At 30.3% G+C, this 26,712-nt stretch overlaps 1 protein-coding gene across 3 annotated transcripts in view; it reads right to left on the reverse strand.

The window, feature by feature from the left end:
- Nucleotides 1-26,712, reverse strand: part of rsh (Rap GTPase activating protein radish) — a 175,237-nt gene that overhangs the window by 108,826 nt on the left and 39,699 nt on the right. For 2 of the 3 annotated variants that reach the window (XM_086915239.1, XM_086915231.1), the window contains exon 2: nucleotides 421-534. The exons of the other annotated variant lie outside the window; for it this stretch is intronic. The gene's annotated coding sequence lies outside the window, so the exon portion shown is untranslated. The remainder of the gene's footprint in view (nucleotides 1-420; nucleotides 535-26,712) is intronic. 3 annotated transcript variants of the gene reach the window in all.

Raw genomic sequence — 26,712 nt, forward strand, 5'->3', positions numbered from 1 at the left:
AATTGTCAAGAATATTATATAATTAATTGACACGGATTTAAGAACATATTATTTAAAAATAAATTTCATCGTATCAAAATATTCAGGAATTTGCTTGCTAATATAACAATATTGATGGCCGATAATATATTGGTGAGTGTAATATTAATGAAGTGAAGTGGAGTGGATGTAGCTACACATATTTTAACTGATAATAAGTATAACTGTTATTTTACATTATCTGTAATAATAAATATAATTCCTCTGCAACAACACCTACAATTAAAACATTGCTTTTATTGGAAACGATTTATACCCAGAAACATTAAAAGTGCACGTGTGTGGATAGAGTGCTATTTAAAAAAAAAAAAAAAAAAAGAAGTACATCTAGAGATTTTTATCGTTATTTTGAGGTGTGATGCTTAACGATGAATTACTCACAAGGAAATTGTTGTTGATTCAGCTGTTTAATTAGAAGAAATAATGGTTGCACCAGGATTCGACCTCTTAACCACCGACCGGAAAATTCAGTATGGACCACCACAAAAATGTGCTCTGAAAATGCATGTAAGTAACTTTTTTTTTTTTTTTGTAAACTTTTTTAATTTATCAAATCTAACGGATCTACATTTCATTATAAAATAACTGAGAAAGGAATGGTAATCCAATATAGAGTTCAATTCTGACGGTGCAATACTTTAAACAATTACTAATTTTAAGTGTGCACATATTATGTACAAAAGAAAAATTAATAACACATAAAAATAAGAATTGAAAAAAACGTTGATAATTGAATCATTCACCTTCCGTTTTCTCAAACGTCTCATGCAATGGAAACGATCTTGAAATAAAGCAAATACTACAATCACAGAATACATCGTTTCTTTCTCGTGTCTAAGAAAACAATCTGTCAAGCGCGAAATACGTTTAACGAATCAAGGTGTGTGCACAAAGGGTGGAAAAGGGAGCAGTTAACAACGAAGGGACGTGGCTCTGTCAACCTTTCACGGTCTTAAGCTCCATCGATTTGATATGGGGATTGGTTGGCTCGCGATATTAATGTGCCAGAAGATGCAGAACAGGCTCTTTGGGGAACGAAATTTTAGAAGGATCGCCAAAAATAGGAGGGAAACCTTGGTCGAGGACGAGATTGAAAAGATGAATCGACAAAGGACGTTGTGAAACAGAAAATGGGGAGAGGAACCCGGGATTTTCTTTTTTCACTGGATTTCTATCTTTGGAAAATAAAAGAACAGATCGTGATGTGTCTTTTATTCCCTCTCGTTTGATAAATCGGTTTGATTCGAAAATTGTTTTTAAGAATCAGGGATTGGGATGTTCTTGATCGTTACTTCGACCAAGATCGATAATATTAGCAGATTTGAAGATGACAAATTGCGGGTTTTATGTAAAATTTTATAATCCCATTTTAATATAAAAATTTCTTCGATTAAATTTTTTTAAATATATATTTTTGCATTGAACGATATAAATTGTTTATCTATCAATGAAAAAAACATCGTGTCGATGATAATATTATAATAAATTGGGAACGCATGCTGGAATAATTTCCTTCCCAAAGAAATACCCAAAATTCCATAAATCTATTCAGATATTACAACGAACAGGAATTCATCGAAACGTTCCTTCGTTTCTCCAAAAAGTTCTCGATCCCGCCAACGATCTATCATAATCGGAATAACACATCAAACGACAGGAGTTTCATTAAAACTTTCCAACCTCCATCTATATCGTTCTATTCACTGGTAAATACTTTTTACCAATCACAGAATTCCAGTCGACAACGCGAGTTTCTCTCGAGAGCAACACAAATGAATAACGAAGATGAATAATCGAGAAATTTAGTGATGAATTTTCGAAATGGGAAACAAACACGGGAAACTATGTTGTATTTAATCTGCAATCATGGCCGAGGTATTGGCTTTTGTGGGACATTCTTTCGAGATTTTCTCAAATTAAAGAAGAAAAAAAAGAATTCTCTTTAAAGATTATTTTATAGGAAAATTTTTTGATCTTCCATCGAATATTTAACTATTTGGAAATTTTGTTTAATTCGACTCGAATTTGAGAACTGATTTTGAATAGATGATAGACAAAGTAATGGTTTTGTTTCGAGAATAAGTAATGAGAAAAAATGAATAATGATACAAATGTATCATTTATCTACAATTTCAAACAACCATTAAACAAACATCATTCTTCGATAACTGACCTCCATCTAAAATTAATTTTTCTTCTCGAAAATTCTCAATTTCAAAATACTGTTCTACGAAACATCCTCAAACCTCTTAAAACATTCGATCTTTTCAATAAAATAATTCCATAAGATTAATTGCTCCTCTCGGAGAAGAGGAAGAAGACACGATCTTCAAGACGCGTGATATTGATCGGTGAGGATGCTCGAATTTCATTGATTTCCAAGATTGACATAGTCGCCGTGGCCCGCAAAATCCGGAATCATGTCCGGGTCAGAATCAACAGTTTGCTCTATCGATTAGTCGCCACGGCCTACGAAAAAGAGCGGAAGCGTGACCTTACTGACAACACCTGGGTGGGATCTAGGTTTCCACGTGTCGAGAAGGGGACGTGCTCTCGTTTCGAAGATAAACAATGCTCCAAAATGTGAAAAAATAAGCAAAAGACATTGAAAGGATGATGTTTAATTATGACTGAAATGATATTTCTTCTGATAACGAGAGAGAGAGAGAGAGAGAGAGAAGAGGAAGAGGAAGAGAGAAAAATAATGAATTTACTCTTTATAGAATATTTCTGACACGAATTATTATTAAAAAATGGAAGTAGATTTTTTTGTTTTGTTTTAGAGTATGAATATTTCACATTACATATAATATATGTAGAGTTTAAAAAAGTTTTTTTTTCTTTATTTTATAAAATTATTTTATAAAATTCGAGTGAAAATTGCACGATGCAAAAAAGGATGCAACTTAATGTTGGTAATTTTTTCATAAATAAATGTACAGGGATTTTATTACATGGAAGTCTGAATATGTTCTTTTCGTTCACTTATATCTTTTAATGCATTAATCGATGCATCACATGGTTTCATATAAAAAAGTATTAACCTACTTTCAACAAAGACATATTAATTTAAAAGGTATTAACTTGAATTTTGTAAGACTTTGTGAAACGAATCTAACAATATACGAAACCATATTAAAAACATAATAATTAATTATTGATAAAAAAAAATTATTTATTATTCAATTAATAAACTGTTTACATACGATACTTTCTATCAATACAAAAATGATGTACGTTTATTTATTTTTTATTATTAAAAATATTAGAAATAATTTTTTATCTTATTTTATATCTAATGTTTTTATTTTTTATCGAAAATACACGAAGACATTAAAATTCAACCAATATCTCTGCCCTGACTTTCGTCTCTCTCGACATTGTGTCGAATATTAAATTCGTTTTCAAATATCCAAATTTAATTTCATTAATCCGATATTTACCCGTGACCGAGACTTTCATTTCCATTAATACTTTTGCCTCGTCCGCGCGAACATCGATTCTTCCAATATATATTTCGTTCTCTCTGATTCTATTTAAAATTCAACTATTCGAAAAGATTTCACTGCGTCTCTCCAATATTACGAAAAACCGATCGAAAGAAAACAATATTCCAGATTATGTGAAATTGATTTCAAAATGAAGAAGAAAAAAATCAAAAAAAAAAAAAAAAAAAAGTTTAAAGGCAATTCGAAAAGTTAACATCAAACGCAATATTATTATTATTTTTTTTTTTTTTTGACCCATTTCTGTATCAGTTATTTGTCAGTATTTTTCCAACTATCCTCTTTTTATATTTGCTATGTTCTAATAAATCTCGATGGAAACCAATACTTTCTGACTCGAAGCTCGTTTTGTTTGAGGAAAAATTAACTATTGCATGAAATACAATAAATTCTCCAACAGAAATAGAATTTAACGTTTTTTTATCGTCGGAAACAAAACATGAAATATATAGGTCGAGTTTTGTTTTCGTTTACCGCCATTTTTTGGCTCAATGGTTGGATTAAATTTTATTAATTAATCAATCTTCTTCTATTGCGAAATTAAAAATTGATGCAATCGAAGTAATCTTTATTAGATTTGTTCGAAAATTTTAAATTGCAAAACACGTGATTTTTTTTTTTTTATCAAGAGAATTATTATTCCAAAGTCTGAAATATTCTTCGATCTTTATTATAATGAACGCAGTTATAACACGAAGGCTTTATTTCCCTTTGTTCAAATGTATAGGAATGAAAAATTATGAGGATAAATTAATTTTTGTCTTTAGTCGAAACATCTTTCTCATTTTTTTGAGGATATTTAATTTTTCCCTCTCGTGCCATCTTTTAATCTTATTTATAATGGCATCGCATAATACATTTAGATAGCAGTCATTATGTTCATAAAATGTTCCCACTACTAATAACATATAGTAGTGAAACTGAACGTCATAAAAATATAACGTTATAATCGTATAAAATATGATATATAAAAGTTATCTGCAGTTAAAGCAGTTAAAGCGCGTGTGTATTTTTACAGAAGTAAAGTCATACAAAACTGCGTGCACCAAACTAAGATAAAACACATGTTAAATTCGTTCGTTTGAATTTAAATGCGAAATAGCAGACAAACACGAAGTAATTTATAATTTATCTTTTGCTATAATTTAAATTTTCCAATTATGAACACCATGATACGATTCTTCAACAATACCCTTTGATAAGATATACGAATTCTACAATCACAATTTTTCCTCGAGATACCAAAAATCGAAATTTTAATTTTTTTCTATTTTTTTTTTTATCTATCAGTTTATTGGTCTACATTTTCCCACAGCTCGGATATTTCCTTTTATAAATATCGAGCGCGTTTTATTTTCAACCCGTGACCTCACCAGGCTTGGAAAATCCCTGGAAATGGGGATACGTATTTTTTTCTTGGAGGGGAAAAAAAAAAGGAAAAAGAAAAAAAACGAAGAGCCTTGAAATTACGATACAGAACAAGATACAGAAAAGCAAAAAAAAAAAAAAAGAAAAAAGCAGAAGCGACGAGTCTAAATTGAGAAGACAATTGCGAGAGTTGGAATTGAGACAATGATGACGGAAAAATATAGTTGAAACGATGATGAATCCAAGGCAAAACAGTGATAATAGCTCGATGAATACAAAAGTAAACCGCGATGATGACGGTGTATTATTGTGAATACAAAAGAGATTGCGAATACGAACATCGGGAAGAATTATAAATAATATTGGAAAATATAACGTGGAAGAAAAATATTTTTATTTTTTAACGATAATAACAGATCTGGACGGAGTTTATTTCGAGCAAAATGTTATTTGACGAGCAATGTATTTCAATTGATTTTATTTCGATCAATTAAATAAGAAACTGGCCGATGAGGAAACAATACTCGATTGTTGCTCCTTGATTAAAAATTTGTTTTTAAAATGGCAATTAAAAAAATAAATAACGATTAATGAAGGTACGAAACGTAACAGTCGTAATACGCGTTTAATAATAATTAAGTAGCAAACATTTTGACGCTGCATATTAATAAATCAATCATCTTCATCTTCATCGAATAACAAATAATAAATAAACGTGGCAAACATCGGATAATTTGTTTCGTGATACGATAATAAATATATCATTGGATCGTAAATATTCGCGCCAAGTACTTCGCGCGAAAAAGAAATTATTCCTCGAGTCGATTCTAAAAATTAAAATTCTAAACAATGAAATTTGAAAACGTCCAGATCTGCTTTACAAAAAAAAAAAAAGAAAAAAAAATAAATTACAAATAGGTTAAGTCTTTTAACAATTTTTCTTATTCGAATAGTGTTAGTTAGACGAGAGGATTTTCACAAATCTTTTGCAAAAACTGCTGTATCATCATCGTTTACGTATCATTTACCCGGGGGTTGGATTGACTCTGTCAGCTAAAAGAATTTTGCTGTCGAATTCTGAGACACCAGAGGGTGCATAAATATCTCGCATGGGAGAGATAAATTCGTATTTGGCTCGGGTCCGTGGGTACGCCACCACCCAAAAGACTCACGAAAGCGAGCCTGGACTGTATAAAGTATTAATATATTCGTGAGAGGGTCGATAGAAGTCAAAACAAACGCAAAAGTTGAAATACGAAAATTGTTTGGGGCTTGTTTATTGAAGAGAGATTTGTCTTCGTCTAAATTCAACTTGAATCTCGAGATCGAGACATTTTTCTATATTTATAATTTTTATGCTTGTTCTGGTCTTATAGGATCGACTCTCCAAAAATGTCTCATGAATATATTAATATGTAAAATAATATCTTTGTCCAGACTCGTCGGTCCACCCTGCGGTATAACACACGTTTGTGTCCTATTACGTAAAAAATTGAACGAAAGAGAATTTTAGAGAAACTTAGCAGAATTACTTTATTAACAACTGCAAATTTCAATTCAGATCTCGAAGAGGTATGGAAAATACCGTTTTACGTGATCCTAAGAGGTCCTCCTCTTATTTCAAGTAACCTCCAAATAGACTAAAGCTTTTCGAAGAGAGGAAAAGGAACTTTATTTAGACATGATGTCACTCTCCATTCATATATTTTATCCACCTCATTGATCATCAAACTAATAAACACTAATAATTAAAATATCCAAAAATCGATTTATCATTCAAATAATCAGTGTCATCTTTCAAATAAATAAAAAATTTCTTTCTCTTGTAAATACTTATGTATATATATATATATGCACACAATTTATTTCTTACCCTGATTTAATTCCAATTTATTGACCAAAAAAAAAAAAAAACTCGTTTTTTCGTTGAGAGAAGAGAAGAGGGCTTATGGACTAGGTTGCTCGGTTTAACTCGAAAATTGAGGGTAGTGACAGGGAAAACAGTAATTTCCGTGTCTGTACTTCCAGATCAAAAAGGAGGATGCGAATCGACAAGCCGTGGTTGAATCAATTACCTGTCTCTGATCTCCCAATCCCTCGTGAACCTATTTTTGCACGAAATTGAGTTTAACGATTCGTTAAATTTCCACCTTTCTATCGCCATTCATATTTCACCCTATCCCTGTGTTTCCTTTTTTTAAAAGGATCGGGCAAACGAATATTCTGAACTGGATAAGTGAAATTTCCCGCCAATAGATATATGGATATAATTTGTATCAAAGAAATATGAGCAATGGTGGGGAAATTGAAGAATTTTTCTTTATCTATTGCAATGTATTATTGAAATATACAGAGTGTTTCGTAGCATAGAATTGTTTAAAAATAATAATCCAGCCATATTGAATATTCGGTATACTTTGATGAAAAATTACGTATCATTAAAAAAAAAGCAAATCATTGTATTATTATGCAATAATTTCTATATCATTATAATCACTTTTGAAAGTTTATTTATTGATATTTCTATGATATATTTTCAATTTTCGATTTTTCGAAAAGCAAAATTTTATTGAAAAAAAGAAAATTTAATTTCTTGCACTCGATTAATACTTTTCATTGAGAACAATTCTTTCGATAAAGTATTATACTTTCTAAAACACCCTGTATATTCCACTCACGTCTCTCGAACTCTAACTCCATTTTACAAATGTTCCATTAATTATTTCGTCATAATTACAAGGAATAAAATATTAACAACCTGCCATCGAGAAAAATTCAATTAACGAGGGAAAATTCGAAAAGGGAAGGAAGGAACGTTAATTGAGTAAGTTATTAACGGTTAAGATTCGGAAAATTCTCATTGCTTACAAAATAATTGAACGAAAGGTGAAAGACAAGACTAAAATATTTTAAAAGAATAACCCTATTAATCGAAATTCTCAAAAAATCCAATTAGATTACGATTATTCAATTAATAGACATTCGATTTAATAAAAACTGATATCGACAGACCAAGTTCTCGTAACACCGTTCTTTAATTGCGTGTTTTAACTTTTGTTATGGAAAGCAATCGGACTATAATTACAAAAGCTATTAACAGACTCCTTATTAAGCTCCTTTTTTCTATTTTCTTTCTTTCTTTATTGGCTATTATCACCCATTCATCGTTTCTAGTATTTTAAACTAAAAGATATTTATGCAAACTTTATGCAGAGACATCGAAACAAAAGTTGAAAAGTAGAAAAATATCGATTAAACCTTATTTAATAAGTTATAAGTAATTTAGGTTTATATCAAATGAAACTCCCGTTCTTGCACCACAAACTTCAATCAATTACAACTTGATAAATAAACCGCAATCGACATTTTAATAATTTGTTAATTTTTATATTTATTTTAATCTCCATAATCTACCCTCCAAAGTTATCCCATCTATGTACTTGCCAGTCATATTTCCTTTATATAAACTTTTATAAAATTACATTTTCTTTTTTTTAATTACACTATTTTTGTAAATTTTATATAAAACTTCCCTTTTTTGCACACATTAAATTCCATCATTCTACTCTTTCTAAAAAAAAAAAAAAAAAAAGAAGGAAAGAAAGAAATATCAACATGATTAATTATTAGTAGAGTAATTATAGATTAGTATTTCATAAAATTTGGAAAGATATATTATTTCTCCAAGAAAAAAGATAGGTATTCAATAACCAGGTATTCATCGTTTCGTACTTTGTCACAAAGTAACACGGCTAAATAGGATACGTCGAAGCAACTGATGAGTAAATTCGTGGCGAACTTCACCGGAAGTTGGTAAAGAGAAAGAGAGAGAGAGAGGGAGGGAGGGAGGCTGCCAGTGGCTTTAGGGGGATACCACTACAACCGGTCTGTGACGTTACTATCCGCAACAGAGGAATGGCTCGAAAATTTGAGAAGCCATTACCGTATCCTCTTGAATACGAAGAAATTGAAACTTTCACGAGAGAATTCGCCGTTGCTCTGAGCTATCTCGTTCGTTTTACGTTCGAGAAAATTCACCTCTCCGGGGGAATCTTTTGCATCGGTCCTTTGTTCCTTTTCGTTAAAGATTCGTGAAACAAAAGGGGGATGAAAATGAGACGGATTAAATGTTTTGATTACTCGAATTTTTAATTCAGATCGTTTATTTGAATTCAAATCGAGATTATTGGGGCGTGTATAATGGAAACGTGCTCGATTGAACAGAGTGTTATTATGTTTCTATGAATGAATGTTGACAATGAGAAACCCGTTCCGACAAATTTCAAATGTTATGCTTCTAAAATGGCTAGAAAATTTGACAGAATTTATTTTATTATTATTCCGACATTTTGACTCGCAGTTGAATAGAGAGAAAAAAGAAAAAAGAAAGATTAATTGACAAATGTTGTTACAATTTTCGTGAGGATGAAGAATGAGGAGAAATGAAAAAAAAGAATGGAGAACTGAAATTTAATATTTAAAATTTGTAATTTGTATGCATTATCTTTTATTCTCTTTTTAGGGAATACTTTTTTTTTAATTTATCTCATTTTCTTTGAAGAATGATTTTAACACATCTTTCCAATGTAAAATGTAAGTGTATTTTAAAATTATTGATTAAATTTTCAAACTTAATATGCATTAGCAGTAAAAAGTTTACACAAGTAAAATTAAATTAACAGTTTGAAAGGAATAGAATTTCATTTAACGTTATCGAAAATTAATCAGTCTTTTTTTCATTTAAATATATCCTCTACAAATATTCATTTTTCTTATTATGCAACAACTATATGCAACATACTATTTTTTTATCTTTAATTATTTACCTTAATACTATTTTAATCTTCCTTAATTTCAAGAGTGAAAGAAATTTTTTAAAAAATTAAAAAGATACCTTTAAAATATCGAAATTTGTTTGCTGAATTTGAAATATAATTACGTGACATTGGTCGACAACGATAAGAAACTTCCAAATAAATCCAGAGACATTCGGTACGCTTGCAGACAAAGAATTTCCATGGAAACGAAATGATAATTAATGAACACGCTTCTCATTAGGACAGAAACGATATCTCGAGGCCAGATAGATGTTTGTTAAATTTATTTATTGACGCATGAACAAATTTCACTTGGAATTCGATTCATATAACGCGACACTTGCCAGGAATTTATAAAATAAATATTTTAAAATCTCATGAACAATGGAGAAGCAAATTCTAATTCATTTCTAACACATTACATTATTTGAATTTACAGTATAAACTCCTCTAAAAAAAAATTAAAACATTTCGCAAAAATTATCAGTAAAAATTTATTGAAAATCAATTTACGCGATGTCATTACATTTTTCATACGAATAATCAAATTAAAAATTAAACGAAATTCTAACGTAGAAATTTCTCGAAAACTTTTCAGACGTATCGCAAAATTGTAACAAAATTTTAAATATTATAATTCGATAAGAATTAATGCAATCAATTTTTAAAAAGTTTACATGGATTTCAAAGTAAGAAACTGAGTTCAACACTGAAAAAATGATGGTATTTCATTTAAAATAAAAATGAATTTCACGCTAAATGAGTAAGAGAGGTTTAGTAAGTCTTTATTATTCAAGACGTTCATTATTTCATCGTTAATAAAACAATCGTAACGAGTTGAAATAAATGAAATAAATGTGCTAATTGTTCTTCGAAGCACGCCAAGAATTTACTTCATTTCCTAACATTTATTAATTATCAAATAATTCTCACAATATTTTGCTTTCGAATAATTCTCATTTTGCTTGGAGTTTATTATAGAATATTCTCTTTTTGATTGTCAGAGAGCTGCTTTTGAAACATTGAGATTATAAAATAAAACATATATTCGACGTGATGATAATTTTGCTGAAGATTTTTATGATTCTAGTTAAAAAAAAATAAAAACAGATGATTGTACAAATAAATAATATATAATTATTTATTTTCCTAATTGAAAGATACTTTAACGTTTCTCGTTTGTTTTAAAATTTACTTCAAATACTACCCTAACATTTTCCAAATTAGTTTGTCTTTTGTAGAAAACGTTACACTTCATTATTACTTCTACTAAAGTTGATTAATTTCTAGGAACGTTCTTCTATTTTAAACCAATTCGAAATCTAAATTATTCAGATCATCCGGTAATTGGATTCAAAGTCTTTGATTTTATTTCAAATTTTATAATCAAATATCGTTTAACTAAATATTATCTAAATTAATATTTAAAGAAAATATCAGACATCTCTCAACCTTTTAAAAATTAAACCACGTATCACTCTCCTACAAAATTTAACGTGTCATCAAATAAAAAAATCACTTAATAAAATATATAAATTTTTCGAATGCCAATTTATTTATTTTAATTCTTAGAAAATAGAACAATGCGCGTAATATTTTTCCTTTTCGTCTTTTCTTTTTTAAAAATACTCATTTATAATTTCTAAATTTTAAAAAAGACATTCGCAATTACTTCATTGATCCATCATTCCCACGTTCGAAAAGACATCCAAAATTATTTCAAACGTGGCAACAAAAAATAGAAATATTACATTCATATCTGAATTAAAATAATAATAAATATACGTCGGACAAAAAAGTTTATCGCCAAAAGCCAATTTCCCCTAACCAATTAAAAAGTCAAAAAATTGTCAAAGTATGTTTTCCATCTCTCTTTTTTTTTGATCATTATAAATCTAGCAAAATTCACATGCTGTTAAAAATAACCGGGAAATAAAGAGAAAAAGAGAATACGTGCAAGCAAACATTCTAACAGCTCTAAAAACCTATTATATCGATCACACAGGACTGGATGTCAAATATTTAATTGCTGTAATGAATGTTCGTTCACGCGGAAATTTTTTTCCCGTGGAATCGAGAATTTGTTTCGAAAACAAAGAGCAAACATGTATAGTGAATTAAAACGATAAAAAAAAAAAAGCGAATATAAATAGAATAGAGTATCAGGAATGATGTTTTATTGCTTTATTTAACGTATATTATATTTACTCGTCCATTGATATATCTTTTCTTCCTTTTTTCTTCTATTTTTAATAATATTGAAATGTTTTTAATCTAGATTAAAAAGTTTACATAAAAAAATTTTTATAGAGAGTTGAGGAAACGTGGAAAATTTGTCGCGATATAATTAAAAAAAATTTGCAGTTCTTTGGTTATTAAAAAATATTTTTTCGTATTTTTTTTTTTTTTTTTTTTACCGATACAATTTAATATAAAATGAATTTTCGAATATTGAGCTTTCTCAATATTTTGAATTTCTACGTCTGATGTTACAGAGAAACAACTCGAACTCGTTTTTTTTTTTAAATGTAAATTATTTTTTAAATAAACGTCGTTTTAAACATTTTCGAATTAACAAATTCCCTTCGAAATTATTATTCGCGAATTTCCTAAGAATTCTTCTTGGCATAATTTACAATCTTGTAAGAAAATTTCCGCTAAGAGAAAAAAGGGAGCAAGATGCCTCTCCGCGAAAGTTTCTTCCGAAGAGACATAAAAACTTGCCCCCAAAAAGAATTTTGTTTGAAGAAAAAAAAAAAAGTTTCTGATACGTCGAAAAGAATTTATCGCCTTCTCTTTCTTCGTCGCTTCTTTTCTGACGAGAAAAAAAATTTCTGGTATAATATAAAAGACACTTTTTCACTTCTCTTCTTGCTTTGTTATCTCGTTCCATTCCTCTCCCCCCTTCCTTCTTTTAATACAAAACATATGTAAATATATGTGTATGCAAGGGATACGAAAAACATTAATTACCCTACAGGGAATTTTTTTCAAAGTGAAAAAGAATATGGTTATGGTTTCTATACGAGCAATTTGCTGTAACGAAAAAGAAAAGCTCCAGGGACTTATTCCCCAAAGGTGACGAAGATTTTTTTCAAGGAGATACTATTTTTCATGCATGTGGAATTTTCCAAATTACAAAGTTTTGCGTCAAAAATTTGCATTGTAATCTTAAATTTATTCATGTTACACAAAAAAAAAAAAAAGATTGAAAAAAACTAAAAATTGAAGGAAAATATTATTTATTGAAAAAATAACCCGATATTCGTATATTCGTATATAATAATTTAAATAAAAATAAAGTGTTGTAACGAATATATATTTTAAAATTCAAAATACTTTTTTTTACAATGATTCATAAAATAAATTCGCGAACATTCACGAATATCTTATTCAAGCGTAATACATGCATCAAAAATTATGCAAATTAAACGTATTTTCCAAGCAAAAGTCCATCCAGTTATTATTCTTATCTTTCTTATTGCGGAAAAAATGGCTATACTTGCATGAAAATCATCAACCCTCGTGACAATATAATCTTCAAATATAACAATTCAACAACGATATTTCCGTTCATTAATCTGTTTCAATTAAATTTGAAGACTAAATTCTTGATTGTATTTCAAGCATCTATCCATTTATCTTCATTCACCCACGTACAGATATATCTCTTTTTTTCATATATATTAATTGATGAAATTCGTAAGAGGAGTATATAGAGTGTATCGAATCCATTCCAATTGAAAAGTAATTGACATTTTATGAGACTCTTAAAAAAGGAAAAAAGTGAAGTTTCCTGATATTGTTGAACGTTTATCGACATTTACCATAAATATATACAGTTTAAACTAACGAGAGAACTAACATTTCCAAGATTAATATAAACTGATATTTATGCAACTTTGCATAATTGTTCATTGAAATCAATTGTGCAAAATTTATTTGAATCTTTTGATCAATCTTTTAATATATATATATATATTAAAAAAGAAATCGATTCTTTCTTTCGACACTTTTAATATTAGCAATAAATCATAAACGTGTCTAAACTAAAATAGAATGCACAGTATAACGTGATCAGACAAGTGGAAAAGGTCGAATTAGAATAGAGCCATCAGAATATAGAATATCAGAATAGATTATGATTATAGTCGGACAAGTGCAATGCAACTAGACTACAATCAGAATAAATCATAGTTGAGAAATAAAGAGGGATAAAACTCTTACTCTAGTTAGAAAACTCTAGAAGAAAATAGTTTTGATGAAACAGAAATAGAATAAAATAATTACAACCAGATAAATAATTCTCTAAAATTGCATTCATTGAAATAGAACAATTATTGTTTAACATGCGATTGTAGATTGTGAGAGAGATCAAAGGCAAGATGCTCAAACTGAAAATGAAATTCATCTGAAAAAAGAAATCTTAATAAAAAAAAAGTGACGTTTTAAATTACAATTTTTGCTACGAATAATCCGCATTAGGAATGGCTAAGTGAACGAATAGCGTGGGCAGAATATCTCCTACTAACGAGAATATTCCAGATATTCGAATCAGAGACAAACAATTTAATATTAACCTAATATTAGTTAACCTGTCGAATAGATATCTAAGTAGTATGCAATATAAAGTAAACATCCGCTGTGTAAGTAAATTATCAAACACTCGACTCTCGTCACACGAAACTTCTCTTAACTAATACCAATAACCCTTACGTATCCTATCGAAACTAAATTAATGCATCGACAACCATCTTCCAACCATCGCAGATGCACTTTAAAATCCTCTTTCCATCCATCGATAGCGCTGGATCGATCGATGGTGCAAACGATTCGCCGACAGGGCGAAACAGTACGATTAAAAATATCTCGTTAATCCCCCCAAAGGAATTCGAGATTCGATCCTTACGAGAGGGAAGAAACTCTTTGAACTCTTGCTTCCCTTTTAAAATATCTTCACGATTCTCTTGTTTCTATTCAGAGACAGACCTCATTACTCGTTGACGGGGAGTAGAAACCCGCTAGTTTTCTAAAAAAGAATACGATAAAAGAAAAGGGAAACCACGCTGGTAATATGAAAGAAAGGAAAACGCGTGGTCGTTAATTTCGCGTTGGAAAACAATTTCTAACTGGAATTAAGCGTTTCCTCTCGAGGTGTATCGTTGAATAATTAACCGGAAAACCGCTCCCCAAGACCGTGTTCCTCTTTGATACGAACGATGACTGCTGGGTTGTTATTTTTGTTCAGAATAATCGTGATTTTGAAATGGATAATCTGCGATTTGTCTGTGATAACGTGTTCCGATGATAATTTCTTCCGATGGTAATTGTAATATTTCGAAAAACTCATTCTTGAAATATTTGGACAGATAATAAACAGAGGTAAGTTTTTATTGACAAAAAAAATTTTATTATACGCATAAAGAAAAAAGAAAAACACATTTAAACATTGGCGGTCGTCGGAGAGATATACGTGTATTTCAAACAGCTACGATTAAAACGAAAGCAACGAGCAATTCGATAAAGTCATTGACAGACAAAAACTCGACAAAATTGTCGATCAGACTGAAGAGAAACGAAAACACTTAGCGATACGAGGTGAAAATAATTGGCTACCGAGGCAATAACGCGGTAAAAATCGAAAGAAATGGCTAAACGAGCGGAATGAACGGTTGCTTCCTCCAAAGTAATAGTTTTTCTCTAAATTGGAATTATTGAACACGCGTTCACTTGGATAGGAAAAATTGGAAGAGTGAAAATTTCTTTATAAATCGATGTTTTTTTTTCTTTTTTTTTTGGATATTCGAAGTGCAAACAGACAAAAATTAATAAACACGATCAAATAGCAATAATTCTTTTTGTGTGAAAACTTGATTAACACCTTCACCTATTTTTTTTATCTTATAATAAAAAAATGAATAGCTAGAATTTTTTTAATATTTAAAGAAATTTAAAGAGATAACTTTTTTTGTTGAGATTTTTAAAGAATAAGGAAAATTCTGTAACGATATTTCTTCTATTTTTATAGTAAAATTAAAATGTAACAAATATCGAGAAATTTAATCTACAATTTTATGTAATTTTTTAGAAAGAAATAAATATCTAAGAGACGTGCCTCGAAAAATTCATCGTAGGTACTCGTGTGTGAAAAAGTCTGTTAAATTTCTTCCATATGTCTCGTATGCTAATTCTATTTTCAACAAGAGATGAAAGTGGAGACAAAAGTTGAAATAAAAGAATCGCAATAAAAGACAAAGGATATTCCCTTTGTTCGTATACGATACTCCTTTTTTTCCTTTCTTTTTCTTTTTCTTTTTCAGAGACCCCTTATGTATTCCCTTTCCAAGGTAATGATATTTAAACTCGTTCATGCGAGGCAACATTAAATAACTTCAGACTTTCGATAAAATTGAGCATCATTAAGAATAAAGAGGATACTATTTTACATAAGCCAAACGAGAGAGAGAGAGAGAGAGAGATAATTTAAATTCTGTCGAAAAAAGAATCTCTTAAAATCATTTCGTCCCATATTCAATGAGATTCGATATCTTTCGTTAAATTTTCTCTTTATTTGAATTTCGAAAATTCGATCTTCACAGAACAGTAATGAAAATATATTCTATTGAACGAAATTTTTCACTTTTTGTTTGAATATAATTACATTCAAACATTTTTGGAAACTTTAATTCACAATGTTCACGTAAAGAATATCACAAATGATATTCAAACAAATTATAAGATAGTCATTAAGAGTTTAATGATAATTTTTATAAAAAAATGATGAATAAAATAATTGAGAACAAAATTATTTTCCTGGAGAAAAATCGTTCTTCCTTTTCCAAATTGCCCTAATTGACTAGCAGCAGAAACTGTTTGCAATCAATCATTTATCCAATATCCTTTTTAGTCTCTAAATATTCGAAAATCAATATTATGGAAACGAATCCTTCTACTTCCACGAACCGTGTGACGAATTTATTTAATAAATAAATTGCGTTTCTTGGAATATATGGGAAACCAGATATTAAATGTCATCGTTAGCGAGAAATTGTAAAATTATTCGATATTTGTGTTACGTAATATTAACAACTACTAATAAATTATATCTATTACCGTAACTGAGCCAAACTGAAATTGCGAGCAATGTACAGATGATTTGTATATAATTTCGTGGTACTATAATTTTAAATACATCGAATACAATTTTACACTTATAATTGAACCAATTTATCCAGGAAAAAATCAATTGATTCAAAAACGAAAATTGAAAATTCAATGGCTATTATTAAATCTAAAAAAAAAAAAAAAAAAAGAATCATTGGTTGTAATACCTATTTTTCATGAATCAAAAAGAATAAATCAAAAAGAATAAATCCAACCCTTGTGCAATTGTGTACTCTTTATTCTACATCTTTTAAAAATATAACTCAATTATAATTAGAGAAATATAATAAATCAAGATTAGAAAAAAGTATAACTCTGTTAATAAAATAAGAATAAGACCTGATAAAATATAATAAATCTGTTATCACCACATAACTTGGCAAAAATTGAATAGAAGAATAGAAGTCTGTTCAATCAGACACATACAATAAGTTATGATCCAAGGAATAAAAGAGATCAGTCATGATTAGACCAAATAATCTCAATTATAATACAAGAAGTGAGAATAAGACAATTGTAATCGGATAAAACAAGTGTATATACAAACAGAATAATCGTAACGCATCCAAGTGCTATTATATTCAAAGAATTTTTCTTATTCCAGACCCAAAAACGAGAAACAAATTGGACAATCGTGAAAGTGGCGGTGAGGAAAACTTATTTCAAAGATAAAAAGCTTTTCTTAGACGATTTGACGATCTTATTATCCTCGAAACTTTCGACGCTGGCCGATTCTTGGCCCATTCTTCAAGAAAAAAACAAAGTCAACAACTTCTGCCCCGATCACAGAAATGAACAAACACATTCCTGTTCCCGACAGCGCAACGTGAAAGGTCGACGCGGAGGAAACAAAGTTCAATAAAGGCTACGAAATGAAAGTGGATGGAGAGTAATGGAAGCAGTTGAAAAAAAGGAAGCACAGGAAAATAATGGCATTGGAACAATTCATCCGTGAAATGAATTGGCCAAGATGAAACAGGAAAAGTTTAATCGGAGAAATTTTATTTAAGATTCGTCGAGACACGATTTTCGAAAAAAATCGTTTCGAAAAACACGAGAGATATATTTGGGAATCAATTCATTATGGATAAATATTTTGTAATATTTAATTTGCATTTTTTTTATTCTGCTGTAACTTATCCAGCGAAACACGTCAAAAATACCATAAAATACCTAATTGACTCGATTCTACGTTACAAAAATTGGAAAATTAAACTTAGATTAAAAAAAATAAAAAAGAATAAAAATATCATTGCAGGCAAGATTTGATATATTGAGATTAAATAATTGAAATTATTTTTATTTTAACTAAACAATTTTTTTCTTATAAATACTTTAATTTTTTCTACATTCTATTTTACACGAAATTATTTAAAGAAATTAAAATATTTTTTTCACGTTTGTGATTTATGCTTGTTATTATTTTTAACATTTATATATATTTGAGAATAATATCTATCAAGTTTGTTAAAAATTAAAAAGATACATACAGAAGAAAAGAAAGTTTGACAAAAAGAATAATAAATTAATAAGATTAATTAATTGATCCTGATAGTTTTTGAATTTTTGAATTTGTCTCTTTAGAAAAATTCTTTGTTGAAGATGCGATGTAAATTTCCCTTCGAATACATGAAAGTTTTATTACCCGGGAAAGGAATTTAATATTCATGAACTATGTATGTGAAAGTTTTAATTCGACAGTTAACTTTCAGCTGAATCCTTAGCTTTCGAAATACGTCTTCGTCGAACTATATTCGAGAATAGTAGAGATTGTTAACAAGTTTTTCAATATTCTTGGCTGTAATTTCATATATTGATTCGCTGTTCCGAGTTTAAATATTAATTAAAATAATTTGAAGCTATTCTACAATTATTTATTAAATTAAGAAATAATTAGAAATTTAACAATGTATCAAGAAATTGGAATTTTGTTCTCAAATTATAATTGAATTGGAAATTTATTTATTTCGAATTTTAATCAAAAAGAATATCCCAAATAATGATATTTGAAGATATAACTTTGTAAATATACAATTTTTTAACAAAAAAATTTAAGAATGAATTGTGTCGATCCAAAATTTTCTCATAATTATTATATGAATTAAAAATCTATACCAATTTGTAATAATGACTTATCATATCATTAATATGAATATTAAAACTCTGTGAATAATTATAAAAAACTCAAAGTAGAAATATCAAATGGAAAAGAATGTTTAAGGAAATTCCTTCCAACTAGAAACACTCGAGACATCGTGTCGTTTATGCACCATTGTTTTACACTGAATTAAGTTTTAAGCTCTGAACAAGACAATCCACCACGTTGTGGTGTAAACATTCTCGAGGAAAAGGGTCTGAAAACACCATCAAGCTAATCCTCGAGCAAAGCACTAATCACGAGAAAGAATTTCCTTCAACATCTTCAACGTCTGAAACACCTCTTGTTTTACTTTTAATAGAAATGAGCAAAATTTATCGAGTCCATAAATCAAAACTAGTCTACTAATCCATTACTGGAGAACAATACTCATTCAAATACCAACTCTATTAGAATAACTCCATTTCATCAGTCTGTCTAACAAGCTAGTTTGACCCCAAAATTTCAACCCTCCATGATCAATAATTAATTTCACGTAAATTTTACGTGAGAAAGAAAGAGAAATAAATTTTTAAACTTTAAATCATTGATTAAAAACAAAAGAGAGAAGAAAATAATAATAAATATACCAAAAACCGATATTTCTCTGAAAAGAAGATTATTCAAAAGAGAAATATAATAATAGCAATTAATATTATAAAATATTCGCTCCTTTATTAACAAAACTGAACCGTCAAATTAATTTTTCTCCGTGAATCAATTTCACGTATCGTCTCTCTCTCTCTCTCTCTCCCCGCTCATCTTTCATCGAATAAAAATCAAAGAGAAAACTCACTTCCATTGAGAAAAAGAATTTCAAGCAAAAAACAGAAATTATTCAATTCGAAAAACGATTGAAACAATATTAAACGCATATTTCTCTAATGGAAAATAAACTTCACGAACGAAATAAACGAGATAAAATCTTCGAAGAGTAGAGAGATAATTAAAAAAAAAAGAATCCGAATATTCTTACATTTTTCGATATTCATTCACAATTAAACTACTCGATTAAAAAACAATTAAAACAATAAACGCGTATTTCTCTAATGAGAATGAAAAACTAGAAGAAAGAGGAGAAGATGACAAAGAAGAGGGTGGAAAGGGGGTGGGGACCGCCACCGTCGGTCCAGAGATGATCCCGGCTATGTCTATTTATACAGCGCACAGCTACCTGTTGGCTGGTTGTATACAGTGGGTAGTAGGGCGCGTTTTCACCCCTCTGTGCCGCTATAGAGTGGCGCGATAGCGGCCTGGCTGGGGCGCAACAGGGTATATACCTGTATAGCTGAAGCGTGCACACGAAGACGAGGCGAAAGCAGATCGACAATAAAGCTGGAACTGGGTCACTGGATCGGGAAAACTGGGTCGAATCGCAGCGCCATGTTAAAAGCGGGCTGCCTAGACAAGGGGTTGTTCTCTTATGGGGGTGCGTTTGACCGAGTGAAAACTCGTCCAACCTGGTGCACCACCGTGGTCGCTCAATCCTTTGGATTAAACATTCCACGAGTAAGATTTTCACGAATTGCAATATAATAGAAGTGGCAATGTTTAAATGAATTTAAAGTTGCATGATTAACTGCGTGTGTTGTAAATATAAGAAACGAGGATGTAATGTAAATATCTTTTGGGAAATATCGTGGTTGGGTATTAAGCATCGTTAATCAATTATTTATTCCTTGAATTTCTTCAATGTGATATTATATTTGCATTTTATAAAAATAAATGAATTATGTGGAATCTATTGATTTATTCTCTAGAAGCATGATGTTCTAGCGTGTAACGCAAGAGAATTAAGTCAGATTCATGAAGAAAATTTCTTTAAATTAAATTGATACCCAAGGGGTAAAAGGATACCGAGATATATATCAAGTTGAAATTAAAGATGGATTTTTCTTGGGATCTCAAAGAGGAAAAAAATCATTTCTTTTCCTCTTGAGATCTCGAATGATTCTTTATTCAGAAATATGATCTTTTCGCAGTAATTCTTGAAAATTTTTATTCTACATTTTAACATTCGTTAAATTGTAATGGAAAACTGTTACACATTTGTACATTTGTATTTATTACAAATTATATTTGGATCTTATTGTGAAATACATAATTATATCTCGGCTGTAACAACGATATCATAATTTACGATGAAAATTTCAATTCAATTTATCATTTCACACATACACATTCAGAAAATATCTTCGAAATCCTTTCTATCTGCAGTTTAATGATACTTTACAATAACAACTAACAATATTTCTTTGAGAATTATTGAAATACTAAAATTCACACAATCGTTGAAACGATGTGATAATAAATTTGCTGATGAAATGAGATTAATTTTTTTGTTATCTCTCCAAAAGCGATTCTTCAACAAATTCTCCACTCATACGAAATACAATTATTACAAAATTTCCAACCTATCCCCCCCCCCTCCTCCTCCTCCCCTATTTTTCACAATAGGAATAAACAATGGAACGCAATCAAATTTTCAATAAATCAAAATCAAACGCAGTTTACATCCCCAGTTAATCAAAATCAATCCTCCGGTTAATTAGGATTAAAAGCAATCAAGCTCGCAGTTAGGTAGAATCGGAACCAATTAAGATTTCAATTAGTCGAATTCCAACTTGTATTCAAGTTTCGTTACTCGAGATTGGCGTAACACGCTACACAATATTTCAACGAAATTACATCCCCTGATTTCCAGTTGTCCTTTTAACGAGGAAACGATCAAAATGAGCCGAGCCATTTATCCAAACGTAATTTTTTGTCGAAAACAAAGAAAACAGAATCTGCCTGAAAGTTGAAGTTTCTCTTTTTCGACGCTCGTTTCTGAAACGAAACGAAATTCAATTCTTCGTTATTAATTGATACCGATTTTAAAACGTCATACGAAATTATACGTACAATTTAATAATCAGAATTCGATCATTTATTATCCGCGATTTATTAATCGAACATTGGATATAATCGTTTCGAACGAGAGATCCGAATGCGAATGCATGATTTCTGTTCTGAAATCATTTTTAATCGCTACGATCAGCGATTAATGATAAATGTATTACACAAATGAGTGAGTTAGAGTTAAATTAGTATTATGATAATAATTAGATACATATAATAATTGTCTGTGTTTTAAAAAATTTTTATTGATCCTATATTAAAAATAAAAAAAAAAGGTGAATTTGACTGTTTTAATAATTCTTACGTTGATTGTGTGTATTATTAGTATTTTCTATTCTGTTTGTCATTTATAAATATTTACGATTCATTGAAATTTTGTTAGCTTTAAAGAAAAAGCTTTAAAATTAATTAAAATCTGAACAGCTAGATGCTTGCTTATAATTAATTTATAATTAAATTGCACACGAGTTGATTATAGTTCATGTTTTTGAAGATTAATTAACGATATTTATTAATATTAAATAACAGATACAGATACAAATAAAGAATAACGAAATTTGATGCAACGATTTTTTGAACTTTATTAAAATTACAACACAATTGATAATTAATTTTCTTCGCTTTTGTACATTATTGTCCGGAATATATGAATTACATTTTTTCCAGATTCATCAAACGTGGGTACACTCAAGTTTGATGATCACTCAATTTAGCTTTTCCTTTAATTTATTATAACGCGCAGCAAATTTCCCTCCTCGCTTTTCCTAACCTTAACCTAACCTCACTTCTGTGTATCGATAATTGCTTAAAAAATCATCCCATATAATCGTGCACGTTTAATTACAGAGTCAACCAAAGGATGTGCGACACGACACCTATTTTAAGATTAATTCTCCACCGATGAAAATACGTGTGAAGGACGCGTCACGCCCCTCCATCATTCTAATACACTGCTTTTTTAATATGACACTTTTTCGTAATATCCAAATTATTCTCGACCTCCTATTTTCCATATATTTTAACCAAAAATTTTTAAAAATTATCATTTCCATCATTAGTACCCTTCTAGATCATTACGAAAGAAAGAATATAGCAACGTATAATTGTAATAAAATTGTCAATTAAAACTTAAATAGATATTCCATAAAATATTCGATGACACTACAAAGGAACCAGAGGTTGAGAATCCTTGTTCTGATAAAACACAACCGATTCGTTTTTGCCTTCAATGGTTTCTACATAGATCACTAATGTTTTCTAGATGTTACGCGCAGTTGCGAATAATTGTACAAAACAATGTACCCTTTCAAGCGGATGGTATTGAAATAGAGGACGAATAGATAGACGAAGAGGAGGATACGATGAAAAACGATGAACAACGGTGGTGTTTTATTAATTATTATGAAAATATTTACAATTATTTATATCAAAGAATACAGAGAAAAATAAATAAACACGCAACAAAAGATTGCAAATAAAATCTTGCTTGAAGATTGAATTTTAAATTCAATGGCTTATTACGAATAAATATTTGAAAATTTTTTTTTATTGCATTCAATCGATATTTTTGAATCGATTATGAAAACGCAAATGTTTGAATAACTCGACAGAAAATAAAAAATAAATTTTATAATGAATACGATATATTATTTGGGGAGGATAATAAAATAAAATTCGCTGAAAATTAAAAGAACAACTTCGAAAACACGTGTGCTAAAATCGATACACGTACGCTTGTTATTTCGTTGGCAAGTGTGTTTTACGTATGCGCTACAACTTTGCTGCGTTCAAAAATAGAATATAGAGGCGCATTTACGAGATTTTAAAATAAATATCGCAAAGAGGAGAAAATTAGTGGGCGAGAATATTAAAAAATCGATTTTCTAAGATTTTCAATCATCAAATTATCGATTTTAATAATTCAATTTTTTTTATTATATTTTTATTTTATCTCGATCATTCGCGAATCAATCGTTTTCCTTTCAATTCAATTTAATTTATATTATAAAATTGCGATATATAAAATCGATATAATAATTTGAATTACTTATCATCTACGAAATAACATTATAATTTATTAATATTACCTTTCATTTATTACCCGAAACAACTCTTTCCCACTCTTTATTCCCACTCTTTGTGAATTAACAGAATCGCGAAGAATAAATTAATTCGGAGAGAAAAGTGCGATTCAAATTCCTTCAATTCAAGAAGTCGCTAATTTTTACTAATTAACCTTGTCCATTAATATTCCTAATTTAAAAGCATTGTTCCCACGAGATGAAAAGAATCTGGAATAAAATATAAGAATAAAAGATACTCGACACCTCGAGAAAAACTAGAATCGCGTGATACTACGTTCAAAGAAAGAACATATTCTACGGAGAATATGTCTCGATCGAAACATGTTTATAAACTCGAAAAGTAAAAGTTTCGTAAAAGCAATTACACAATTTAATGATAACAATAATAACAATGTCTAACACGAAACAAAAGGAGAGAAATAATTTCGATTCTTTTCGAATATCACTGGAGAATCAACTCTCCTTGTTCACTGCTAATCGATTCAAAAGGGAAGCGGGGCGTTCACCCTATCCAATTCGAAACACGCGAAAATCGGTTTAACGAACTTTCGATTCTCCCGTCAAGCCCAATACACGTGTCACATTCTCGGCTCACAGACTGTCGATTCGCTCAAGTCGTCGTTCGATGTTGTATTTAGCCGAGACAACAGGCTGGTCTCCAAGTGTTCGAACAGAGGGATGAGAGGGCGGAGGAGAGGGGAGGTCGACAGGTTAGAGAGTTGGCAAAGCCTAGACAATGCGTCCATTGTACGAGCAACTCCATTAGAGCAAGCGTTTCCCCGTGTTTCTATGGTGGTGATAGAAAGTGGTGGGAAGAAGGGGATGAAAAATTATTATATTATTATAGAGAAAAAAATAAGTGTCGTAGCAAGTGGAAAGAAATTCCATCCTCGAACCGGTGCTTAGAGAGCTATCGATATCACGATCGAGTCTGCAAAAGACGTATTTTCATTGATTTAATTATTGAAAGAAACTTTCTTCGTGAAGTTGAATCACACGGTTTTCCCCAATACTATTTGTTCCGTGATATTACATTGTTTTCTCGAATTTTGTCACCGCTTTCTGACAAGTAAATTTTATGGAAGGAAATGAGAACACTTCTGTTTTAAGCCAGCATTTTCAATCCCATCTCGACGAGAAGAAGAGAAGAAATCGGCCTTCGATTTATGCAAGTCGAATCTATTCGAAAACGTCTTTCAAATTCGTGACGCAAACGACGTCCTCGATGCAAAGAGCTATGGCCGACGTACGCGGTTCACGAAGCTCGCAAAGTAATCCGATCGTGGACATCGATACGGATGGAGCGTGGAATGTTCGTGAACGATTTTCCACGATTACACGTTCCAGCGCCACTTGACCCCTATGAGAATGCTCAGAATTCGGAAACCGCCTCTCGAAGCGGTTCAAGAGTTTTCACCACGCAAATGAAACACCTTTTTTCCAAACGATAATGTGGAAATTTCGTTAAAAGTCGCATATTTTATTCGCGATTGTTCGTGTCGGCACGTAAATTTCGATTAATATCGAAGTTAATATTTGCATTCGAAATGAGAATAAAGATTTACGTTGCTTCTGCATATGAAAAAATTCGAAACGGAATTTTCCATTATTTTCCCCGTCAAAGATAAACGTCAGCATGAAATACAAGCTTTTATCTCTAAAGATGACAAAGGTGGATTGAAGCAAAAAGAACCGAAAAAAAAAAAAAAAAAGGAAAAAAAAACTGAAAAGTACAAATGTACCAGATTAGTAATGTAGACGTTTGAAATTCAATACGACAGACGGAAATCCCTTAAATCCTCTGTTTTCGTCATGGCTGCTCAAATATTGACTTTCTCCTTTATCAAATGAAACGCATCCGTCAAAAATTTGTCATATTCCTGCCCTTATTCCTGCTCTCTTTTAGAAAATAAATAAAAAGTATTTAGCAATCGTCGATTCGATCATTGGTGAAAAAAAAAAAAAAGGAGTAGAATTCGCAATGAGCATTTTAAATCCTAGAATAAAAATTACGTTTAGAAATTTTTCGAAGTTTGCAATAACTGAGAAATCGTAACAATGTAATCTTACTTTTTTCTAAATCTTATTTCTTCCTATTTTTCCTCTTACGAGATTTTTACAGTCTTCCTCGAAAGTTGCGCAAATAAAATCTTAAGGCAAAGATTAAGAAGATTAAGATCCATTCGTCATATTCGAATCTTAGAAACAAAAACTTTATACTCAATTCAATAGAATCCATAAATCCAGATCCACTTTTATTCCAAGATGAAAGCAAATCTAACGCGTGTATACATCGATTAACAATTTGCTCGAATCGCGATTCACATTTTCAACCGATTTCAATCGATCCTCCTAGCAATTGCCCCCAATATTATGATAAATCGAATCGAGCATGATCACCGAAATCGCGACGGAAAATTTTCACGAAGAGGCCGATCAAAGGAACAACGCGCTACGACCAATTCGATACACCGATTAGAAAGCAAATTCATTTCCATGCTACGTTATCGAAAACCAATATTTCCGTCTCTTTATGCGACTATCGTGAACTCTTCACGATCGGCTCTAAGCCGCGTGAAATTTATAGACATCGGATCGATTTCGTTTGGATATTTCTTCGCTCGATCTTCGTGCGGAGAAAAGATTATTATTTCTGGAACGAACAAGGGCGGAAGCTTTTACAGTATTTTTATCTT

This window comes from Apis florea, unplaced genomic scaffold (assembly GCF_048593485.1).
Source record: "Apis florea isolate Af1SG1 unplaced genomic scaffold, ASM4859348v1 contig_20_pilon, whole genome shotgun sequence".
Taxonomy (NCBI): Eukaryota; Metazoa; Arthropoda; class Insecta; order Hymenoptera; family Apidae; genus Apis; species Apis florea.